This window comes from Elephantulus edwardii, unplaced genomic scaffold (assembly GCF_000299155.1).
Source record: "Elephantulus edwardii isolate Elephantulus edwardi_28Jun2011 unplaced genomic scaffold, EleEdw1.0 scaffold00019, whole genome shotgun sequence".
In the NCBI taxonomy this organism is placed as follows: Eukaryota; Metazoa; Chordata; class Mammalia; order Macroscelidea; family Macroscelididae; genus Elephantulus; species Elephantulus edwardii.
Genome location: NW_006399769.1, coordinates 25683619 through 25691663, shown reverse-complemented (window position 1 = coordinate 25691663; position 8045 = coordinate 25683619). Strand labels below are relative to the sequence as shown.

At 39.2% G+C, this 8045-nt stretch overlaps 1 pseudogene; it reads right to left on the bottom strand.

The window, feature by feature from the left end:
- The window catches only part of LOC102844147, a 42241-nt pseudogene that overhangs the window by 33147 nt on the left and 1049 nt on the right, over positions 1 to 8045 (bottom strand).

The window sequence follows — 8045 nt, the reverse complement described above, 5'->3', positions numbered from 1 at the left end:
GTGGGAGTGTTAAATGGTGCAACCATTGTGGAAAGTGGTGTGGCGCTTTCTCAAAAAGTTGCAAGTAGAGATACCATTTGACCCAGCAATTCCACTACTGGGAATATACCCCAAAGAGCTCACTGTGATTTTGATTTGCATTTCTCTTATTGCCAGTGATTTGGAGCATTTCTTCATGTGTCTGTTGGCCATTCTAATATCTTCCTTTGTGAAAATCCTTTCCGTTTCTTTTGCCTATTTTGTAATTGGGTTATCAGATTTTTCTTGTGGAGGCCCAGGAGTATCCCATAAACTTTCATTATGAGACTCTTGTCTGAGATGGTATTGACCAATTTTTTTCCCATTTGGTAGGTTTTATTTTCACCCTTTTGGAAAAGTTTTTGATGAACACAAGGATTTAATCTTTAGAAGGTCTCATTAATCAATTTTATTCTGTTCTAATTGTGCATTTCTGTTTGTCTTTGCCAGTCTCTTTATACTGTAGACTAGGGTTAGGGTTAGGGTTAGGGTTAGGGTTAGGGCTTCACTCCCAGCTCTCTGATCTACCTTGAGGTGATTTTTGTGTATGGTGTGAGATGTGGATCCTATTTCCACTTTCTGAAGGTTGCAATTCAATTTTCCAGCACCATTTGTTGAAGAGGTTGTTCTTTCCCTATGTGACAGTTTTTATTTCCTCGCTGATTATCAGTTGACCATAGAGAGATAGCTGGGTCTACTTCTAGGTTCTCAATTCTGTTCCTCTGTTCTTCTATGTACCTATCATTGCACCAGTACTGTACTGTTTTGGTTACTACCACTGTGTAATAGGTTTTGAGATCAGGAAGTGTTCTCAGAAGTGTTTTGCTCATTTGAGGTAATTTTATAAGAAACATAAACACAGGCTATACACATGGATTTCACCTAATGGTATTCATAGGAATCAGATTGATTATGTCTGTGGAAAGAATTGCTGGAGAAGCTCAATATCAGCTGTGAAAACTAGGCCAGGTGCTGATTGTTGAACAGACCACCAACTATTCATATGCAAGTTCAAGCTGAAGCTGAGGAAAATGAAACTGAATCCATGCGAACCAAAATATGACTTTGAGTTTATCCCACCTGAATTTCAAAACCATCTCAGGAACAGGTTTGAGGCCTTGGATATTAATGAGCGAAGACAGGATGAGCTGTGGGAGGATATCAAGAATATCATCCAGGAAGAATGCAAAAGGCCATTGCAAAGATAGAGGAGGAAGAAAAAAACCAAGATGGATGTCAGAAGAAACTCAACTATTGCACCGGAGCACTAAGAAGCCAAAGAAAAGAGAAGAAATCAAGATATTAAAGAGCTGAACAGAAAATTCCAGAGGGCAGTGCGAGAAGACAAAGTAAAATATTACCATGAAATGTAAAAAAAAAAGGTGGACACAGAAGAATTTCATGAAACAATATATGAGCAAGACCCTGTGGTGATGAAGGAAGAAGTTCAAGCTCCTCTGAAAAAAATTGGCAAAAAGCAAGGCCCCAGGAATTGATGGCATACTGATTGACAAATTTAAAAACAGACTCTGCCCTGGATGTGCTCACCAAGTTGTGCCAAGAAATCTGGAGGACAACTGCCTGGCCAACTGACTGAAAGAGATCTTTATTTGTTCCCATTCCAAAGAAAGGTGATCTGACGAAGTGTGGAAATTATTGAATAGGATCATTGATATCACACGCAAGCAAGATTCTGAAGATGATTCTCCAAAAACAACTGGAACAGGATATCAACAGAGAACTTCCTGAAGTGCAGACTGAATTTAGAAGAGGCATTGGCACTTGGAATATTAAAGCTAGTGTCAGATCGATCTTGCCTGAAAGCAGAGAGTATCAGAAATATGTAGATCCATGTTTCATTGACTATGCAAAGACATTTGACTGTGTGGATCACAACAAACTGTGGCTAACTCTAAGAAGAATGGGAATCCTAGAATACTTGATTGTACTTATGCGAAGCCTATACTTGGACCAGGAGGCAGTCATCAGAACAGAAAAAGGAAACACTGCATGGTTCAAAATTGGGAAGGGTGTATGCCAGGGATGTGTCCTATCTCCATACCTTTTCAACCTGTGTGCAGAACAGATCATCCAGGAGGCTGGGCTGCATGGGGAGAAGTGTGGCATCAGGATTGGTTATAGACTCATTAACAATCTGTGTTATGCAGATGACACAACCCTGCTTACTGACACTGAGGAGGATCTGAAGCACCTGGTGCAGAAGGCCAAGGACTGCAACCTTCAATATGGATTGAGGCTCCAAAACAGCTCACCCCAGTCAGAATTTGCAAAATTTAAGAGAACAGCAAACAACAACTGCTGGTGAGTTTGTGGAGAAACTGGAACCCTTATTCACCGTTGGTGGGAGTGTAAAATGGTGCAACCACTATGGAAGGCAGTAGTATGACACTTTCTCAAAAAGTTGCAAATAGAAATATCATTTGACCCAACAATTCCACTACTGGGAATATACCCCAAAGAAACCATAACTACCACTTAAGCAGATATATGCACACATATGTTTATCGTGGCTTTGTTCACAATAGCAAAGAGTTGGAAACAACCCAAGTGCCCATCAACAAACGAATGGATAGAGAAGCTCTGGTACACAATGAAATACTATGCTGCATTGAAAAACAAAGAACTCATGAAATATTATTCAAAATGGATGACCTTGGAGGACATTATACTGAGTGAAATATCTCAGTCACAAAAGGACAAATACTGCATAGTGCCACTGTTGTAAAATAGGACTGACATTGAGGTTGGGGGGAGACTGAGAAAGATAGGATAACTAATGTTGAAACAGATGAGGGAGGAAACTCTTTAAAAGGGATATGTGATTAGCTATTGTCATAAAAGGAGTCTAGAAAGAAGACTGCATAGTGGAGTAGACATGGGGGAGGGATTGTATAACAATGAAAGAATTTTTCTTTTACTTTTCAAAGAGAAGAGCAAACTTGAGGGAGGGGTGGGCAGGGAGAAAAGTGCAACAATCAATGACTGGAAATGAAAAAAAAAAATATGTGGATTGAGGCTCAACATCAAGAAAACAAAGATTCTTACCACTGGGCAGATTGGCAGCATCATGATGAAGAGTTTGAGATTGTTGACAGCTTCAGTTTGCTTGGCTCTACACTCTCGGTACCAGAAGCCAGGAAATTAAAGGATGAATTGCATTAGAAAAGTCTGCTGTCAAGAGACTCCTCCAAAGTACTGAAGAGTAATGATGTCAGTCTGGAGACTAAGGTGCTCCTGCTAAAGACTATGATCTTTGCAATTACTTTCTATGCATCAGAGAGCTGTACAATGACTAGGGATGATAGGAGAGTTGATGCCTTTGAACTTTGGTGCTGGAAAAGAGTATTGAATATACCATGGATTGCTAGGAGAACAAACAGGTTTGTCCTGGAGAGGGTGAAGCGAGGCTACTCCTTTGAGGCAAAGATTCTGAAGTTTTGTCTGGCATACTTTGACATGTTACAAGGTGGGATCAGTTCTTGGAGAGGGTCATCATGCTTGGGAGGGTGGAGAGACAGCGCAGGCAGAGGAAGACCTTTGGTGTGATAGATTGCTTCAATCACTGGGGTAACGGGGTAGGCATATTGGAGACAATAAGATTAGCAAGGGATAGAGCAGGGTTTAGGGCTGTTGTACATAGGCTTGCTATGTGTTGCAGGAGACTCTACAGCACATAACAACAAAAGCTAAATAAATACACTCTCTAAATAAACCTGACAATATTGTTTTCAATCTCCTAGAAAAATGAATTTGGTATCTGTATTGGGATTGCATTGAACATACAGATTGCTTTTTGTAGGATTGTCATTTTCCCTATCCTGAGTCTTCCTATCCATGAACAGGGCACATTTTTCCATTTCTTTAGGTCTTTTATTATGTCTTGCAGAAATATTCTGTAGTTTTCTTTGTCTAAGTCTTTTGTATCTCTAGTTAGGTTTACTCCCAAGTATCTCAATTTTTGGTTGGATATTGTAAATGGTATTTCTTTTTTGGTTTCCTTCTCTGAGTTCTCTTTGTTACTGTAGAGAAATCCCACTGATTTTTGGATATTGATCTTATATTCTGCCACTTTACTAAACTGACCTACTAACTCTAACAGATTTTGTTGTTGTTGTTGAGTTTTCTGTGTACACTATCATATCATCTGTATATAGTTTAACCATCTCTTTGCCGATCTGGATGCCTTTTATTCCCTTCTCTTGTCGTATTGCCCTAGCAAGCACTTCCAATATAATATTGAATAGCAGTCTTTTGTATCTCTAGTTAGGTTCACTCCCAATATCTCAAGTATGTCAGTGGACATCCTTGTCTGGTCCCTGTTCACGAGCAAAATGCTTTTAGTCTTTCTTCATCAAGAATGATGTTGGCTCTTGGTTTTGCATATATGCTTTTCACTGTGTTGAGGAAATTCCCTTCTATTCCAATTTTATTGAGTGTGTTATTCAGGAAGGGGTGTCATATTTCATGAAATGCCTTTTCTGCATCAATTGCTAAGATCATATGTTTCTCCTTATTTACTTTGCTAATGTGGTGAGTTACGTTCATTTTCCTGTGTCAATTTATCTTGTTAGGATAGATTTCTAGAAACCATTCCCAGTATGATGTTCTTTTGTAAGAACTGGACGTTCTTGACAACATGTCCAAATTATGTGAAATGAAGTTTCAAAATCTTGGTCTCTGAGGATCACCCTGGTCACATTTCCTCCAAGACAGATCTGCTTGTTCTTTTGGAAATTCATAGGATATTCAGTATTCTTCTCCAATACCACAATTCAAAAACATCAGTTCTTCATTTGTCATCCTTATTCATTGTCCAACATTGAGATGCATGGGAAACAACTAAAAAGACCATAAATTGGTTCAGGCTCATTTTAGTCTTTAAACTGACATCCTTATTTTTTAGCATTTTGGAGAGGTCCCTGACAGCAGATTTCCCCAGAGAAACTCTTCTTTTAACTCTTCTTGACAAGTTTCTACCATAAATGTTAACTGTGGATCCAAGGAAAATGAAATTTTTTTTACAACTTAAGTATTTTCTCCATCTGTCATAATATCGCCCATTGATCTAGTGGTGAAGATTCTGTTTTCCTGTAGTTGGGATGTAACCTATTTTGAAAGCTACCATCTTTGATCTCCTACAGTAAATGCTTCAATTTCTATTCATTTTCTGCAAACAAAATTCTGCCACCTGCATAGACAAATTGTTTATAAGTCTCCCTCCAGTACTGATGCCACATTCTTCTTCAAAGTGTTCAGTTCTTGATTTGCTTGGTATACAGGTTGAATGGGTTTGGAGAAAGGATATAGCCCTGATACATATGTTTCCTGATTTTAAACTATGCAGTGTACCCTTGTTATGTTTTGACAAAAGCTTCAAATACCCATTAAAAATTGGAACGTGGAATGCATTTTGAATCTAGGAAAAGTGGGCATGAAATGGAAACTCATAAAGATTGACATACTAGCCTTTAGAGAGCTGAGATGGACTAGCACTGGCTACTTAAAATCAGTCAATCATATGATTTATTATGCCAGGAATGATAAATTTAAAAAGAAGGCTATTGTATTTATAGTAAAAACTAACATTGTAGGACTTATGCTGACGTACAAGGCTGTGAGTGACAGGATACTATCCATATTCATTCAAGAAAGACTAATATTCAAATGCATACACCAATCACTATCATAAAAGGACTTCTACCAAGCATCGTAGTCTGCAGGACTGCAATCCAAAGGCTTCCAAAGAGGACCAGACCACCACGTGGTTTGATGTCTCTCTGCTCTCTGCAGCACCCCCAGCTGGATTTAACAAGAACAGTCCTTGTGGTGAGCTTTCTGCTTGTTTGCATATAGGTTAAGAATAATTAGATGCCAGGCCTAATTGTTTAAGGCTAGTGATATTGGCTACAAATAAATATTTGCCAGGCTAGATTAAGGTTGAGGTTTCAACTGCCTTTAATGCCTTATCTTTTATGTTAAATTATAAATGGGTTTTTGACCTCATGGCCCCCTAATAAAGTGTGTGATTTGCAATTATAATACCCTTTGCTAGTATTCTCTGTTTGCCTCATAGGCCCATCCAATACAATAGCTTATAAGGATAGAATATAACTTTAAGCAAATATTTTCAATTACACCATTGACATTGTTTGAAAGGGTAAAGGGCAGTCACATATCAGGATGTGAGACACTGTGACTTAGTGGGATGTGAATTTCACTCCCCAGAAGGAGGGCTGTCAAACTATGAAAGAAGGTAATGATATATTAGTGTGTGGAAAGGGTATACAAGCTCCATCTGCTGGAGGGAAGATAAGACAGTCTTGAAGAGCACTTTCACTGCCTTCCAGATCTGCCAATAAAAAGAATTTTGATTTTCCACCTCTGTCTCTGTGTACTTCGCTGAAGCAGTGACTGGGGAGAAGGACCCTTGTTGTCCAGCTGCACTTCAAGTAAAAATTTATAGAGCAATTGGTTATCGAGTCAATTCGTCATGTGGATTTTGCTTTATAGATGCGTTGTTGTTTGCCTTCAAGTCGAGCACAACTCATAGGGACCCTATGAACAAAAAGCCTGAAGCCCCTCTACAAATATCAACATTTATCAAAGTTGATGGAGTTTCCGGAGGCATGATGTTTAGGAAGTGGATCGTAGAATGCTGAATCTCCAATGGACTTCCAAAAGAAAAATAGATGTCTTGGAGAAAGTGCAGCCAAGGTGTGAAATGTGTTAAACCTAGAGTTCTTTTCATCTCTTCACTACTAGCTAATATTTCCCTTGAGGGGGTGAGTTGAGGTGACTGTAAAGAAGTGAACAGATATTTACACAGTGGTAATTTAGGAAAACAAGTGAGAAAGATTTATTAAGGTAATGCAAAGGAGACATAGATGGTGAAAGATAGGCCATGCGGAAGAGTTAAAGCGAAAAGTAAAGAAAGGTGGAGAAACCCCTTTGGAAAGTTGGGGGAGATGGACCCACACACCTTGTGGAATGCTGCCAGGGGGTGAGGGAGTTGGCTCCCAGTCTTCTGAGACTGGTCATAGTCTACCTCCTTCTAGGGACATGTGGGATTATTTGGGGTTTGGAACAAGGGGATCCCCTGTATTCTTTTTTTTTTTAAAATTGTATAAAAAGATTTATTGAAATTTATCAATGACAAACAGACATAAAACTCAAAGTTTGGCTCTTCTGAGGGAGGAGAAGAACTGGTGCAGATGTTCTTTTATACAGATGAAACATGGGCTAGGAAATAACACGTCACTTCTAAAGCAATCCAGAAGAGGGACATGAAAGCCGACCTGTACATTCACTAGGAATTTGCAGTCATTTCAGATTTTCACTAGATAAGAAAATACAATTTTGCATTAGTTTTTCCGTGCTCAGGTGTATGAAAAGAAAGGAAGGAAAAAAACCTAACTGACATGCAGCAATGTCTCCTGCACTTAGGTCTGTAAAAATGTTTTAAGCACAGAAGTACACATGAAGAATTCTGTCATTTTGTAAAACAGATATCTTACAGACCAAGATAAGACGGTTATTCTTTTTTATTTTTTTTGCTTTTATTTTATCCCCCCCCCCTTTTAAAGAGGTTGACGTTTTGAGGGTTTGCTTCTTCTCTTTTAATTGTAGTTAGCAAATTCATTTTACTTGTAACTCCTAAGACTATTGTTTTCAGCGCTCAGCCTGAAACGTCAGTGTAACATTACAGTCCTCTTCATAGAACGAAGCCCACCACCATCTGAGAAGGGGAGAGGGGAGGAGAGATGGGGAATATCCCCAGACCAGTGCCAAAATGCGCCTTTAGGTTACTATTTACAAACCTGGGCGTCCACAGCCTCTAGCAGGCCCAAGAAATGTGGAAGTCACGTGACCCAAAACAAAAGGAACAATGTGCCCAGGCTCAGCCTCTCCTGGGTTTTGATTAGTTTATAAATCAACTGAGGCTGGCCACGGGCTTCCAATCAACTCAGGAGATCGGGGAAATATTAGGAAATGTTAAACAGATCTCC